Source organism: Mangifera indica, chromosome 7 (genome assembly GCF_011075055.1).
Source record: "Mangifera indica cultivar Alphonso chromosome 7, CATAS_Mindica_2.1, whole genome shotgun sequence".
Taxonomy (NCBI): Eukaryota; Viridiplantae; Streptophyta; class Magnoliopsida; order Sapindales; family Anacardiaceae; genus Mangifera; species Mangifera indica.
This window is the reverse complement of record NC_058143.1, coordinates 6,190,991-6,208,487: the sequence shown is the minus strand read 5'-3', so window position 1 is coordinate 6,208,487 and position 17,497 is coordinate 6,190,991. Positions and strand designations below refer to the sequence as shown.

The window sequence follows — 17,497 nt, the reverse complement described above, 5'->3', positions numbered from 1 at the left end:
TTTAACAATTTTGCTTGGTTGGATTAGGAGATTATGATTGACTTTTATTTTTAGATTTTAGTAAGGAGAAAATATATATACTTTTATTTTTATTTTGCTAGAGAAATTATTCATCATTGTAATTGGAGGATTAGAGAGCTAAATATAGTTTACAGTGGCTGAATATTTTCCCTTAGTTGAAGGGATCTAAAACTATGGAACTACAATGATTGTGAGATTTATTTTTGTTCTTTAATGCATCTTTTTAATTATTCGAGTATTAATTATCTTTTTGAATTGTTTTTCATGATTGTATTGGTTGATTGCTAAGACGCGCGATTACTTTATCAATTAATATAATCTACTGCTAGTTTAGGTGCTGAATCTATAATTGTTCAATCCATCTAATTGAAGTGGCAACTAGGTTTATCGTTTGTTATGTCAGGAACTGTAAATCCTAGGAAAATAATCAACTGGATTAAATGCAACGACGTACGTTTGTGTTGTCTTGCTTCGTTCTTCTTTCTAATTCGTAATGCTATTGATTAATTAAATTCGAGATTGTATCCAAATTATTAATCCATAAGGGTTAATTGGAATACATGTTTTTGGTTAACTAATTTTAAGAAAGGACAGGTAAATTTAACACTACTACGAATATTTGAATAATTAATTTGATATTTTTGGTTTCGATGATCAATCGTAGTTCCAATGGTGGATGTGATCATAGACCAAGGTTTGTTTAATTGATTATTTGTTTTAGATTATTTCGCTGAATTTTTATTTATTGTTTTTAATTATAATTTACATTCAATTCAAAACCCCATTTTATTTCCTTGTTTTGATTGATTTGTGACAACGTAATAATTAAAACCCTTCTAGGGAACGATCCCTACTTTCCTTTACTGCATTTTTGTTGCAGGAATTTAAGATTTTAATTTGGGTGTCAACGACAACACTTACCAAATTTTGGCGCCATTGTCGGGGAGTTTTTAATTTGTATGTTCGTTACGCGATATTCGAAACAAGCTAATTTACAATTTGATCCAGAGATTGATAAGATTGCAAAAGGGCTGAGAAAAGAAGCAAAAAAAAGACTACAAGCACACAGATCTGCTTGTGAAACAGAGGAAAACATGGCTAAAAATCGGACTTTAAGAGAGCTTGCTGCTCCAGATTTGAATCAACAACCACAATGCATTACTTGTCCTAATTTAGATGTTAACACTACAATTGAATTAAAATCTAGACTGATCCATCTTTTACCTATTTTTTGTGGCTCCGTAGGTGAAGATCCTTAAAAACATTTAAAAGAATTTCATGTGGTGTGCACAAGAATGAAACCGAAAGGAGTAACTAAAGAACAAATCAAAATAAGAGCTTTTTTGTTTTCTTTGAAAGATGATGCGCAAGATTCGTTGTATTACCTACTTGCTGGAAGTATCACCACTTGGCATGAGATGAAAAGACTATTTCTAGAGAAATTTTTTCCAGCATCAAGAACTGCCAGCATAAAAAAGGAAATTTGTGGCATTAGACAGTATATTGGAGAATCTTTATACGAATATTGGGAGCGCTTTAAAAAACTTTATGCAAGTTGTCCGCATCACCAAATTAGTGACTAGCTCCTTACTCAATATTTCTACAAAAGACTCCTATTAAATGATAAGAATTTGATTGATGTAGCAAGTGGTGGAGCATTGGCTGACAAAACACCTGAAGCAGCCCGAAATTTAATTGCAAACATGGCATTGAATTCACAACAATTTGGAAATATATTGGATCATTCATCTCAGTGCATCAATGAGGTAAATGTCTTTTCTCTTGAATGACGACTTGATGATCTAACTACTCTTGTATGTTAAATGACTGTAGGAAAAATGGAGGCAGCAAAAGTTTACAGAATCTGTTTAGTAGGGAGGTATCCAACTAATATATGCCCAACATTACAAGAGGACTGCTCTGAACAAGCTAATGCAATAAGTGGATTTCTAGGACAGCAGCAACGAAATCATAATTATAATCCTTATTTGAATACTTATAACTCAGGTTGGAGAGATCATCCTAATCTTCGTTATGGGAATGCACATATGAATCAGCCTTCGAAAACCTTTCAGCCATACCAGCAGCCTTACATTCTTATACAGCAGTAACCAACTCAAAATTCTGATTCAGGTATATCTTTTGAAGATATTGTTAAAACCATGGCTACTAACACTGTGAAATTTCAGTAGGAAACTAAAACTAGTATTCAAAATCTAGAAAATCAAATGAGTCAGATAACTACTGCAATCAGTAGGCTGGAAGCATAAAATTCAAGTAAACTACCATCACAAACTGTGGTGAACCCAAAGGAGAATGCTAGTGCAATAATGTTGAGGAGTGGAAAAAACTGGAGATGCCAATCAAGACAATACCTGTACCATCACAGCAAGCATAAAACAGAGAGGAATTGACAGTAGAAAATAATTCTTTCAAAAATGCAGTGACAGGTAAAAATCCTTCTTTCAGTAAATATAAACTTGTTCCTCCTTTTCCTGAAGCTTTAAAATTGAAGTACGAATGCAATGCAAATTTATATGAGACCTTTCGAAAGTGTGAAGTCAATATCCCACTTTTTGATACAATTAAACAAGTGTCTCGCTATGCTAAATTTCTGAAAGAGTTGTGTACATTGAAAAGAAAACAAAGAGTCAAAAGATGTGAAAAAATATGGGTGGGAGAAAATGTTTCAGCCATAATTTGAAAAAGTCTTCTTGAAAAATACAAAGACCTAGGTATGTTTTACATCTCTTGCACAATAGGTGGCACTAAAATTGAAAAGGCCATGTTAGATTTAGGAGCATCCATTAATATAATGCCATATTCCATTTATTCTACTCTTAAACTTGGACCTTTAGAAAAAATTGGTGTAGTTATTCAGTTGGTCGATAGATCGAATGCATATCCTAAGGGGTTGATTGAAGATGTTTTTGTTCAGGTTAATGATAAATTAATTTTTCCAGTTGATTTTTGTGTTCTTGATATAGAAAATAATGACCAATCAACACCCATTTTGTTAGGAAGACCCTTTCTGAAAACAGCTAAAACAAAAATTGATGTTTATAAAGGCATATTGACCATGGAGTTTGATGGTGAAGCTATCCAATTTAATATTTATGATGTTATGAAATATCTTGATGTAGATTTTCTTGTGCATTCAATTGACTTAATTGATTCTCTAACGCATGATATTTTTGAACTTGATGATGATGATGAGTTAGAAGTGGCTAACCATATGCATATTTTGAAAGAAAGTGATGAATTTAAATTAAATTCAGATGTGCATAATATAGTGGCAGAAATGAATGAGTTTGTGGAATTAAAAAACATAGGTAATGTATCTTATATTAAGTTGTTAGTGCCTAATGAAAAACTAGTACCTTTTGTTTTATAGGCAGCAGAGCTAGAGCTAAAATCTCTTCCAAATCACCTCAAATATGTGTACCTTGGAGATGGGGAGACCTTACCAGTGATCATTTCTAGTAAATTAAATAAGTAGCAAGAAGAAAAACTAGTGCAGATCCTGAAGAAGCCAAAAACAACCATAGGATAGACCATTGCTGATATTAAAAGAATCAATCCCTCTACCTGCATGTATCAAATTCTTCTTGAAGAGGGAGCTAAACCAATTCGGCAGCCACAAAGGAGGTTGAACCCGTTAATGATGGAAGTAGTAAAGAATGAAATTTTGAAGTTGCTTTAAGCCAGAGTAATTTATGCAATTTCAGACAGTGAATAGGTCAGCCTTGTTCAAGTTGTACCAAAGAAGACCGACATCATTGTGGTAAAAAATCAAAATAATGAATTGGTACCTACTTGAGTTCAAAATGGGTGGCGGGTTTGTATTTATTATAGGAAATTAAATATTGTAACCTGTAAAGATCATTTTCCGTTGTCGTTTATTGATCAAATATTGGAAAGGCTAGTTGGTCGAGCCTACTATTGTTTTCTATATGGGTTTTCAGGTTATTTTCATATTACAACTGCTCCAAAAGATCAGGAGAAGAGGACTTTCACATGCCCATTTGGAACCTTTGCATATCGATGAATGTCATTCGGAGCTTGCAATACATCAGCCACTTTTCAAAGGTGTATAGTCAGTATATTTTCAGATTATGTTGAACATATTATAGAAATTTTTATGGATGATTTTACTATTCATAAGGATTCATTTGATAATTGTTTGCACAATCTCGCACTTGTTTTACAAAGATGCATTGAAACTAACCTTGTTTTAAATTTTGAAAAATGTCATTTCATGGTTGAGCAAGGTATAGTTTTAGGGCATGTAGTTTCAGCTAGGGGTATAGAGGTAGATAAGGCTAAAATTGATATTATTCAATCTTTACCCTACCCTGCTAGTGTGCGGGAAGTTCATTCTTTCCTTGGCCATGCAGGTTTTTATCAGCGCTTTATTAAAGATTTTTCGCGTATTGCATTGCCATTATGCAAGTTGTTGTAAAAAGATGTGGCTTTTGAGTTTAATGAAGGGTGTAAAAATGCATTTAACAAGTTGAAGTAGCTGCTGACTTTTACACCAATGATCCAGCCACCTGATTGAAGTCTCCCATTTGAAATAATGTGTGATGCAAGTGATTATGTCGTAGGAGCTGTTTTGGGCTAACAAGTTAGAAGGGTGCCACGTGCTATATATTATGTCTCGATGACCTTAAATGATGCGCAAAAAAATTATTCAACCACTGAAAAAGAACTCTTGGTTGTTGTTTTTACATTAGAAAATTTTCGTTCTTATTTATTAGGTACTAAAGTGGTTATTTATTCTAATCATGCAACCCTTAAGTATTTGATAACAAATGAGGCAAAATTAAGGGTTATAAGGTGGATTCTTCTGCTGAGTGAATTTGACCTGGAGATCAAGGATAAAACTAGACAAGAGAATCGTGTTGTTGACCATTTAAGTCGTTTGGTTCATGTGAAAACAGAGCAGAATCTGCAAAAGCAATTTCTTGATAAGTAGTTATTTTCAGCAAGCTGTAGGCTACTCTGGTATGCAAACATTGTGAATTATTTGGTAACTAACGTACTGTCAGCTAATTTATCTAAGGATCAAAGAGACAAACTGAAAAATGATGCAAAGTATTACGTATGGGATGATCCGTATTTGTGAAAACATTACGCTGATCAAGTTATAAGAAGGTGCATACCTAAAACTAAAATTTTTTCTATTATTACCTTCTGCCATTCGTATGCTTGTGGAGGCCATTTTGGAGCCAAAAAGACAGTAAGAAAAATTTTGGATTGTGGATTTTCTTAGCCAACTTTATTTTGAGACACATACTTTTTTTACAAATCTTGTGAACACTGTAAGAAAACAGGTAATATTTCATAGAAAAATGAAATGCCTCAAACTCCTATTTTAGTTTGTGAAATTTTTTATGTTTGGGGTATTGATTTCATAGGGCCTTTTCCATCTTCGTTTGATTATGTTTATATTTTATTAGTGGTTGATTATGTCGCAAAGTGGGTAGAAGTGAAAGCTACCCGAACTGATGACTCTAAAGTTGTTTCAGGTTTCCTTAAATCTAATATATTCAACAGGTTCGACATTCTGAAGGCTCTAATTAGTGATCAAGAGAAACATTTTTGTAACTGAATAGTAGAGGTGCTGCTAAAAAAATATGGTTTAACACACAAAATTGCTATGACGTACCATCCACAAACCAACAGACAATCTGAGGTTTCAAATCGAGAAATTAAATCTTTCATCGCGAAAACCATTGGTCCAACAAGAAAGGATTGGAGTTTGCACTTAAAGGATGCGCTATAGGCATATACAACAACGTACAAAATGCCAATTGGTATGTCACCGTATAGGTTGGTATTCGGTAAGACCTGTCATCGTCCTGTTGAATTAGAGCATAAAGCATATTGAGTTGTCAAGCAATGCAACACAAAGTTGGATGAGAGTGTTGAGCATAGGAAATTACAGTTGCAAGAATTAGAAGAAATTCACAAGGACGTTTACGAGAGTTCCAGAATTTATAATGAGAAAACAAAAGCATTTCATGACAAAATGATTTCCAGAAAAAAATTTCACTTGGCAAAATAGTTCTCTTTTATCATTCAAGACTTCAATTGTTTCCAAGTAAATTACGTTCTCGTTGGATTGGACCTTTTGTTGTTACTAACGTTTTCCCTCGTGGTGGAATAGAGATTCAAAGCTTAGCGAACTCGAAAGTGTTTAAAGTTAATGGCCACAAACTCAAACCATTTTACGAAGGAGTGCAAGCTAAAAATGTCGAAGAAGTGGAGCTAAGAGATCTTGTCTACATGGATAAATAGACGAAGACATAACATCGAGCTGACGACTGTAAACAAAGGCGCTACTTAGGAGGCAACCCAAGCTTTCAATCTTATTTTAATTAATACTTCGATTTTAATTTTTCTGGACATTTGTTTTTAATTTCGGTTTATGTGTTTCAATTTTAGTTTTAAATTTCAGTTTTAGGATTTTTGGATGTTTAATTAGTAATTATTTTATTGATTTCGATTAAGTTCATTTTAATTTATTTTTATGTTACTGTTCGATAATCTTCTTCCTCCTACCAGGTTCCAGTTAGCCTTCTGTAAATGTTCACGAGGGAGAAATCTACATTTTGGTGTTTTGGAATTGGGTCATGAGTTTTTGTCAAAGTCCAACTATTGCTTTGTTATTTTCTTAAATACAAGGGGCCTATATGATTTAGTGTAATTATAAAGCTGGGTTTATATGTTTCCAGAAATCATATTTGCCAAACCTGCGTACCATACTTTCTCTCCCACTAAAAACCTAGCAACTTCTTAACCTATTTTGCATTGCTATGGTTAGAACCCATTCACAGCATCAAAGACCAGCAAAATCCACCTATCGAGACCCCCCACACCAGAGCCGTCATTAGAACCTGACAAATCACCCATCAATAGAACTCAATATTCTTCATGCTCTCCTACACATTTAACACCTTAATCATCATCTTCCTTACGATTACCTCAGCCACGACAAACCACCACTACTTCATTCCATTTTGGTCCACGTTCACGCACTCGAAAAGGGAAGAAAGTGGAACTCTCTAGTAGCTTAAAGCTCAAACTAGGGCAGCTTCAATACCTTCATTGATGAACAAGACTAACAACGGTATGGGTCTATGTGTGAGCGTAAAATCTACCCCTGTAAGTATGTTCACACTCAAAATCTTGATCAATTAGGCATTTGAAATGAAATTGATGAGCTAGTGAATAGGCTAGATTGGAAAAATTATGTATATGTGGACTACCTTGCCTTTATTGAGCTAACTCGTGAATTTTACACAACATTTCAATTTAATGCTGATGAGGAGTTTGATTTGTTTACCAAGGGAATAGTTGAGTTTAGGATAATAGGGAGAAAATGTTCATTTTCAATTTCTGAATTTAACATTGCTTTGGGGTTTCTAAAAAAAGAGGATGAAAAGAGTGAGCGATATGTACGCTCCCAATATGATTACTATCCTAATTTTAATCCTACTAAATTGTGGCATGAATGGTCGGTTGATTCTGCTCCATACAACCCTAGTGCTTCCAAGAGCTCTTATTTAAAAAGTCCTGAGGGATAGTGCAGGTTCTATTTCTAAGGTTGAGTTTTATTTTTTATGGTGTATGGAGCATAATATTCAAGTTAATTTAGGTTTTTGGTTACTCACGCAATTCCAATCAGTAGTCCAGAAGAAAAATAAACCTTTAATCCTTGGTTCTTATATCACTCAATTAGTCATTAATTTGGGTTTATTAGATATTTCTAATCATAACATGCACATTGCTTGTGAGGTGGAACCATTGGGTATTACTTGTTTGGACAAGATAGGAATTGTGACAAAACAAGCATATGGTAGTTTCAGTTTCATGCAACCTGGACCAACAACAATGCCTTGGATTTAGCTGATTAAGTAGGAGAGCAATGTACACTGATTTGTTAGATTAAATAGGGGTATGCACTTAAACAAATTTTGACAATTGAGTGCTAGAGTTTTGTTTGAAGTTAAGGTGAATTGATTTAACTCGTGATTTTTGAGCCGAAAAAGATTGAAACATACATATCAATCTATGTTTTCTTTGATGAGTGATATTCTCCCATGTGAATATATCTATAGAACTTGCTTTGAACCGTTTTGAGACGGCATTGATACATACTTGCATGAAAATGATAAAGACATTCTTGTTTATACCCTTTAGCTTAAAAAGTTAACCTATTTTAATTTCCCTAGTTAGCCCCTTGAGCTTTACCAAGCCCTTGATTCGTTGAGTTAAAACCATGTTACAAACCTAAGCCTTCAAACAAATATCCTCACCCAACCATGAATGTTAGTAGGGCATTTAAACTAAATTTTGTTGCTTGGTGAATTTGCTATCTTGAAAAATTTTAAGTGTGCGAGAAAAAGGGGACTTAAATGCATTAGGATGAGATGATGAAAAGAAGTTGGCATGCAGATTGTTATTGTTACTGCCTTATGTTGTTATCCTTACCATCCAATTCTTATAGTTATTCAAAAAAAAAATGATGAAAAAAAATCAAAAACAAAAAAAAAAGAAAAAGACGGAAAAGAAAAAAAAAAGAGGGCAGTAGAAAGAAATTACAAAAGAGAAATGTGGTGAATGTGGTGGTTTTAGCTTTACATTTTTGTTCCCTTTATGTGTTTAAATGCTTTGTTAATTCTCATGGTTTTAACCTTTTGTATCCATTAATCCTCACCTTTACCCAAAGCCCCATTACAACCTAAAATAAAGTCCTTTTGATTTATGCATGTATATAATCTAAGTGGTGAAGATTTGGTGCATAAGCAAGCTTATGGTAGAATGTTTGCATTGGATGAATTTGAGCGAAACACCGAACCATTAAACACATGAGTGGTATGAGTGATAACCGTGGGGAGATTCACCAAAACTTTATACATGCTTTAGAATGCGATTGTCTTGATTTGTCTTTGTGCATATTTCCTTGTGAAGTTTGATGATGATATGTGTCGATGCTTAAGTCTTGGTTGGTTTGAATCCTAAGGTATGCACACTTTTTGATATCATAAGAAAAGAGATTAATGGAGCCTTTTTGTTTTTGTTTTTGTTTTACTCAAGGACGAGCAAAAGATAAGTGTGGGAGAATTTGATAACGTCGTTAATTGTTATTATTTTGAGTTCTAATTCCCTTATCTTATGTGGAAATTTAATTCAATCTAATGAAATTATTTATCTTTTGCACTTAGGAAGCTTTGAATATTTTTTTTGGAGTAAGTTAGGCCAAGAAATTAAAACTAAAGTAGATTTACGAATCAATAAAAATCTGTGATTCTGATTAGGTGTAGGCATGTGAAATGACAAAAGCAGAAGTCGAAAACTAAATCTGGACGTCCAGATTAGCTAAAAAAGTCCACAAAATGTCATGATTTACTTTCTAGAAAATGGATAATTATTAGCTAGAAAAGAGGATTAATTGAGATAGATAAGAAAGAATATTTTTTTAGGAAGGATATACATTAAAATATATATCTTTTCCTTTATTTTTGGGAAGATATGTATCACTTTTGCTTGGTTGGATTAGGAGATTATGATTGACTTTTATTTCCAGATTTTAGTAGGGAGAAAATATATATACTTTTATTTTTATTTTGTTGGGGGAATTATTCATCATTGTAATTGGAGGATTAAAGAGCTAAATATGGTTTACAGTGGCCGAATATTTTCTCTTGGTTGAAGGGATCTGAAACCATGGAACTACAATGATTGTGAGATTTATTTTTGTTCTTTAATACATCTTTTTAATTATTGGAATTTTGATTATCTTTTTGAATTGTTTTTCATGATTGTGTTAGTTGATTGCTAAGGCGCGCGATTAGTTTATCAATTAATATAATCTACTACTAGTTTAGGTGTTGAATCTGTAATTGTTCAATCCATCTAATCGAAGTGGCAACTAGGTTTATCGTTTGTTGTATCATAAACTATAAATCCTAGGAAAATAATCAACTGGATTAAATGCAACGTCGTACGTTTGTGTTTTCTTGCTTCGTTAGTCTTTATAATTCGTAATGCTATTGTTTAATTAAATTCGAGATCGTATCCAAATTATTAATCAATAAGGGTTAATTGGAATACATGTTTTTGGTTAACTAATCATAAGAAAGGACAGGTAAATTTAATACCACTACGAATATTTGAAAAATTAATTTGATATTTTTGGTTTCGATGATCAATCGTAGTTCCAATGGTGGATGTGATCGTAGAGCAAAGTTTGTTTAATTGATTATTTGTTTTAAATTATTTCGCTGAATTTTTATTTATTATTTTTAATTATAATTTGCATTCAATTCAAAACTCTCTTTTATTTTCTTGTTTTGATTGATTTGTGACGACGTAATAATTAAAACTCTTCGAGGGAACGATCATTACTTTCCTTTACTACATTTTTGTTATAGGAATTTAGGATTTTAATTTGGGTGTTGACGACAACACTTACCAAAAATTTCTACTGCAAATAGGTTCAATATTTATCGGTTGTCCTCTCAACAATTTTCTAATCTCTTAGAGCCCCTGCAGTTTAAAAAAAGGTAAATTTCCCCCCAACTCACGGTTTTCACAGCATTAACCCACTGTCTCATGTAAAATTTCATAAAAACCCCTAGTGGACTAACCGCTCTCCCTCAGCTCCCTAATATTTTGAAAAGGCTACTTTGCCCCGCAACCCATGACCAATCTGTCCTGATCGTGGGATCTACTATTCCACAGACAAGAGCATCGACTATTTTAACCTCTTTTCTGGCCCAAAAATCATCGTTTCTGCCCTAATTTCAACACAAATCAAATGCATATATTCTATAACACAAAACCCCTCAAGAAATTCAACCAAAACAACCAAGAATAAAAACATTTTATGCATGGTTCAAAATCGAAACCCTAGAATTTCAAACCTTAAAATCTCACTCAAATCTTACTAATTTTAACAATAAATTGATTCAAACAACAACAGGGAAGATATACTGACCTTCTTTGTCATTTTTGGTCATCGAAAAACACAAAAATAGACAAAAATCGTTTCACCTGTGGGATGACTGTGAGAGATATGAAAATCTTTGAATTTGTATAGTGAAACCGTAGGAAAATAAAGGAAAAAGTAAGTAAAATCCTTTGTTTACATATTGGGACAGTTTGGTTAGTTTACAAAAAAGGGGCATTTTTTCTTAACCCTGATTATTTTAGATAATTTCGTTTAGACCCTCTTAATTTAAGGCAATTAATATAATTTCCCTTTTATCTATATTGTCTACCTAATGTGACACAAGCGGGCATGCAACATTTTCAACAATATTAATATTTTTTGTACTTAATAAATATCTCATTCATCAATATTAAGTATAACTTATATATGGATGAAAAGATTAAATTAACTTAATTATGCCCATGTGAGGGTTACATATATAACAATAAACACACATAGTGATAATAAACAAACTAAACGTAATTAACAAATGTTGCATGTCCTTAATTAAACTTTCTATAATAATTTTAACAGACTTCGAGCATGTAAGGTTCAATCTTGACAACAAAAACAAGTCAAACAAAATTAAAGTTATCAATCATTCCAACATGCAAATACATATCAATTGCTTAAAAAAACACGCTTATGTATATATATTTAAAAAAGAGTCTAAAGTTTGGTGTAATTTAGAACCATCAAAACTGTAACTCATATTGTAAACTACTTTTTAATATTTTCTTAAACGAAACTATTTTTGAATTTAGCCTAAACAAAATTATGAATTTTTAACAATTTGATTTGGTTTGACAATTTGAACCATTTTACAGACCCCCTAGTGTAACCCTTTGTTATCCTCACTTAAAATCGAACATAGAACTAAAGAAAAACACTTCTTTGGAGAAAATAATTTTAAAAAAAAAATGCTAATCTTACGAAACAGCCCAATGAAGCCCAACCGAGAATACCAACCCAAGACATGAATATGCTATCCTGTGTTGAAGGGGTCGCCAAAAAAAAAAAAAAAAAGCATGAACATTAGAATAATAAGATACTTAAAAGTTTTTCTTATTAGCTTATATTTTAATGTGATTTGTGTGGCTTTAAATTTAAGATAAAGTAAGTAATTATATCACATATTTCCATTAATAGTTACCCCAAAGAGTGTGATCACAGTAGGAATTTTCTGGAATTATGAACACATGCATCTTGTTTTCTCTCAATCAAAAAACTAGATTTCATTACTCAAAACAATAGCAAATCAATTTGAGGATCTTTTCATGTCTTCAATGGCTTTAACTTTTTCCTTTGCTTTAAATTTTTCGTGACTAATAATGTTGGTTTTGGGTCATGAGAAATGTACAATCAAAGGTTGATTTTGTTACTAGTAGCTGTGGTCGGAGGAGCTATGGATAATTGTGGAAATGGCTTTGGTTCTTCACAAAGGGAAAATTTTCATTTGTGAGGCTAATTGGATTGTTTTATATAATAATTTTTTTTAATCTTTGAATACAATTATCTACATTTAAGTAAGTATCTTCAAATATAATTATTTACATCCAATTAAGTCTCTAAATAATATATCATTGTATGATTGATATTTAATTAGATAATGACATATCTCTAAAGTATCTAATTAAGCATTCAAAATTAGATGCATATAATATTACTTTATATTTTATGTGTGTGTGTAGCAACAAAATTTTATACCATCTTCAAGGTTTAAGGTCTATTTGGGTGGTAAAACAAAATTTCTTAAACAAATTAACATTTTCCCTGTTTCCTCCAAATCTTGTGATTCCATAAACAAATTAATCTAATGCACTACAGTTGGGCTTTGAATTAGTGTGTCACTGTTCATTTGTTTTGTTAGGGCAAGAGACTTTTTCCCACCCAATGTTTAGTGTATTCTCAAACACTTATCTGTAAAATTTTAAAAATCCAAATACTTATCATTCTGTTAAAATTCTAAATTAAGGTTAAAGATAAAAATATTTTTAGCTAAAAATATTAAAAAACTAAATTTTATCATATTTTTCCTCCCTTAATTTAAAAATCTAACAGTTTCTCCCACTTAAGTTTTGAAAACTCGTATTTTCCCTCTAAACTTTCATTCTCTCCTTTCTTTCTCTAGTAACATTCTCCGACCAACCCCTAAACCTTCTTCTCTATTGGCAATGAAGATAGTGATTGGACAAAGACGAATTGAAGATGGCAGCCATGAACACGATACTCTCTCTCCCCCTTGGTCGCGCCGATATCGGTCTTTGCCTTTCGTTACGCGCTACCATTTTCGTGGCTATCAAGATTTGTTGCACAAATTTGTGTGATGGATCTCTACCATCGAGATCTTTGATTGGTGCATCTTCTTTGCCCATCGACCGATTTTCGTGGTTGTTAAGGAGGGAGGTAACTTTGTGCATCTTTAATCAAGAGGTTACCATCTTCGTGATTGACAGAGAAGAAGGTATGAGGGTCAACTGAAGAATGTTGTTGGAGAAGAAAAAGGGAGAATGAAACCTTATGGGGGAACTATGAGTTTTCAAAACTTAGATGGGGGAAAATTATTAGTTTTTAAACTAGAAGAGTGGGGAAATAAGATAAAATTTTAGTTTTTTTAATTTTGTTTACCTTTAACCTTAATTGAAAAATTTAATAATAAGGTGAGTATTTAAATCTTTGAAACCTCACATATGAGAGTTGGGATATACTAAACATTGGGTGAGAATAACTCTTTCGGCATCTTTTTAAAGCCCTACTAAATCATTTTGTGAAAATCTAAAAAGGACGAAATTCGCAAGCCCAAAGCCATTCCAACAAAAAAAAAAACATTCACTAGGTTTTGGGAACAAAACCAAGTCAAAGCCCACAATCCCATGGGGCTTACTGTCGGGCTAGTTGTGAAAAGCCTAAAAATGAGCTCTTCATATTAAAGTTTTATTGTAGTTAATATCTTTCACAACATGAATAAAGGAGTCTATGATTTCTATAAGCTGTTATTATAATTTAATTTTCTATTTGGCCAAATGACTATTTCCCACCCAAAGTATTATCATTTTCCCCTAAGGTTTTAGTAAATAACTCATTTCCCACAGATATTTGAACTAACAATTGAATCCCTTCAGCAGTATTTTGTTAAAGCCTTGGTGTTTAAGCTAACTAATTAAGGGTGTGCTTAATTAAGTAATGTTCGTTGCAAAAAATGAAAGATTACCACAAATATTGATAATCTATAAAATTAGTGAATATAAATTACTACTATATTCAATAAAATTGACACATATAAATAATTATTATAGTTAGTTGGGTAGAATAAAATAACAATGAAATATTATTTTATTTAAATACTTTTAAAAGATTTTTGTGTATAAATTAGTATTGTGTTTGATTAAATTAACATATTTTATGTATTTTCTAAAATATTCTCTATGTTAATAATATATTAAGATATTTAATATTATCAAATTGTGAAATTAATTAATTAAATTATTTTTTCAAGTTGTAATCGTATTGCTAATATATTTTTTATAATATATTCTTCATGTTACTTGTTATTTTAATTGAAAATGAGAATATTTTTTCCTAAAAATTTAATAAGTAAGGAGAAAATTGTTATAATATTTAAGGTATAAGTTGTAATTAAATTATCTCCTACATTAATTATTGCATCACCTCATAATAGAAAACTATTGAAAATTTTTATGACCTGACAAACTAAACAAAATAGTAACAATAATAAAAGATAGATTACTCTAATGGTATATTTCGTTTTAACAATATTTCATTATTAAAACTAAAGAATTATCGTAAAGATAAATTAACTTATAATGAGTATAAATTAATAATGTGTTTAGGTAAATTGTAAGTATAAATAATTATTGTATTTGATTGATAATTTAAAGAATATTAAAATATTATTTAATTTTAAACTAAATTTATTAAATAGATGTAAAATTGTAATAAAATCAAAATTAACTAATAACTTTTAATGCCTAATGAGAATGTAATAATCAAATTACTTTTTCACAATAAATTGATAATAAAAATATTAATTATAAATCAAACAAGATAATATCTATAATAAATAATATAATATCATAATAATATAGCACCATGCGTTTGGTTCAGGTAATATGTATTAGTTATATGACAAAAGCTCCAACTCCAACACAAAATGTATATAGAATGGGTAAATTATTATTCCAATGCTGAAGGAGGGACATGTTATTCTAAGAGCGAATGAACAAAATAACAAGCGTTATAAAATTTGTTTTACTATGGTTATAATTAATATTTAATGTATTTATCTATTACTCATAAAAATTCTTAATACATTTTAAAAATTTAGATGAAAAAATTTAGAATGTTCGAGTTAACAATCAAAGGAAGGTAAATTTTATGAATTTGGATATAAAAATTGTACATGTATTTTTAATAAAATCTGATCTGTACCAGATTAAACCTTAGAGTTTTGGCCAGTTTGGTCATTTTTCAAATTGAGGGCACTTTTGTTCAACCTTATAGTTTTGAATAATTTCATTTAACATCCTCTAATTTTGGATATTTATTATAATTTCCCTTAAAATTTCCACTGGATACATCACCATTCATTGAGACACGACAACCCTGCATTTTTTGCATGCATTTTTAATATGTCAAATCTTCCTCCCCACCATTTAATATTTTCTAAAAACTGAACGATTATCATCCATGAATAAACATTTAATAATGTATAATTCAGCTACTTTCCCCCCTGAAGGAAAATCTTAGTCAAAAATTGCTTGAAAGGTTGTTATCAATTAGATTTTTTTCTACTTATATCAAAAGAGAATCAACAAAGTCTCTTTAATAACACCCTCTTCTTTTCATCTCAATCTTTTGAAATGATGGGGAAGATACAAATTTCAATATTTTCATTTAAACTAAATAAGTTGAGAATTTAAATTTAAAATATCGTTAAAAGAGACTTAAACTCGTATTCTTTTATATAAGAAACTTTATATTTTGTTATTCAAATTATTTTTTCAGATAATACTATTTTTTCACTTGTAATTTTTAGCCTACCTAAAAAATTCCTTTTCAATTTTCATTGTTATGATTTGAGGATAATGACTATAGGTTAGTTTTATCCCTAATAAAAATAATCTTTTGGGCTCCTCTCATTTACTAAACTTGACACTTAAAAGTATGCCCTAATGCAACTTTCTAAATTCATTTTTGCTCAAACCCCATCATTTTTTTACTATTACACTTTGCCCCTCTCAAAAATCAAAATTTTAATTCCAACCTATGCACACACACAACATCCACCAACAAAGATTAACAAAAATGAACAATAGTTACGCCATGAATGTAGTCAGTATGGTTTGAAAAGAGAAAAAATAATGGTGTACACTAAGGTTTGAAAAGAAGGTGTTTTGTTTGCTATTAAAATTTCATCCGCATAAGGGTAGGTTTCCAGGAGACAAGAGGGCTTAAATTATATGGATTCCATAGTCAACCTAGTTTGAAACTGCTTGTAAATCTTGTGCTTCTGATTCATTTTGCAGGCAGTTTTTGACTCTTGAGACAGCTTAAGCCTTTCATTAATTCTGAGAGTAAACTCATTTATCACATTGCTTTGATCCCTCAAAGTTTGAATTCCCCGTGAGCAAGTCGGGAAAAGTTGGGTCGGCCACTATCAAATTAGGCAAGTCTACGATTAAGAAGTTAACAATTAAAATGTTCTTCGTTAAAATATGCATAGAAGAATTTCTTTGAGCACTTGAGTTGCCATAGGTGTTGAATAATTACTTCACTTGAGCAACAACAAGGACTTTCGTTATTTCCATGATTGATTAAGGCTGCCATACACATAATGCACACATTTTCTGTTTTTCACATTGCAATTAAAAGAATTTGAAATCTTTATCCCTAGCTTTCTAAATGGTTAGTTCAGATGCATTTTCTCATCCATCATATCTTAAACATTATTAAGTGAATCGATAGATGTTGACAGATTTCTAGCTCTACTCAACTTGCACCATCGTATAATTTATTAAACAATAAAACTATGTACACTTAATTTTGAATATTTAATTGAATACTTAAATGATATATTATTATGCGATTAAGTAATTTTAAATTAAAACAAAGTAACACTTGATAGCACGATGACATGTCATTTATGTATTCAATTAGATACTTAAAACAAACTTATAATTTCAAACAAATTGATCAATTTATCATCACCGACAAGAGATAGGCTTAAGCTTGTTGCATTACCAATCATTCCTTTTGTTGATTTGCTAATAATACTTCAGAGAGATTGTGTAGCAATGGACTTGAAGATCAAAAAATAATATTTATGATAGGAGAAAATGGTACCCAAGTTTTTGACAAATCTCTATACAACGAAAAATTATATTAAAATGAAAATGAAAAAACTGACAATTAAAAGAGGGAAAACGCAAGCATAATATAACTTATACATGTTGA

At 31.1% G+C, this 17,497-nt stretch overlaps 1 non-coding gene across 1 annotated transcript; it reads right to left on the bottom strand.

The window, feature by feature from the left end:
- Positions 1–1,487: 1,487 nt before the first annotated feature.
- On the bottom strand, positions 1,488–1,594 carry LOC123222222. Its single transcript, XR_006503546.1, has one exon. It is a non-coding gene; the product is annotated as a small nucleolar RNA R71 (small nucleolar RNA).
- Positions 1,595–17,497: the final 15,903 nt, after the last annotated feature.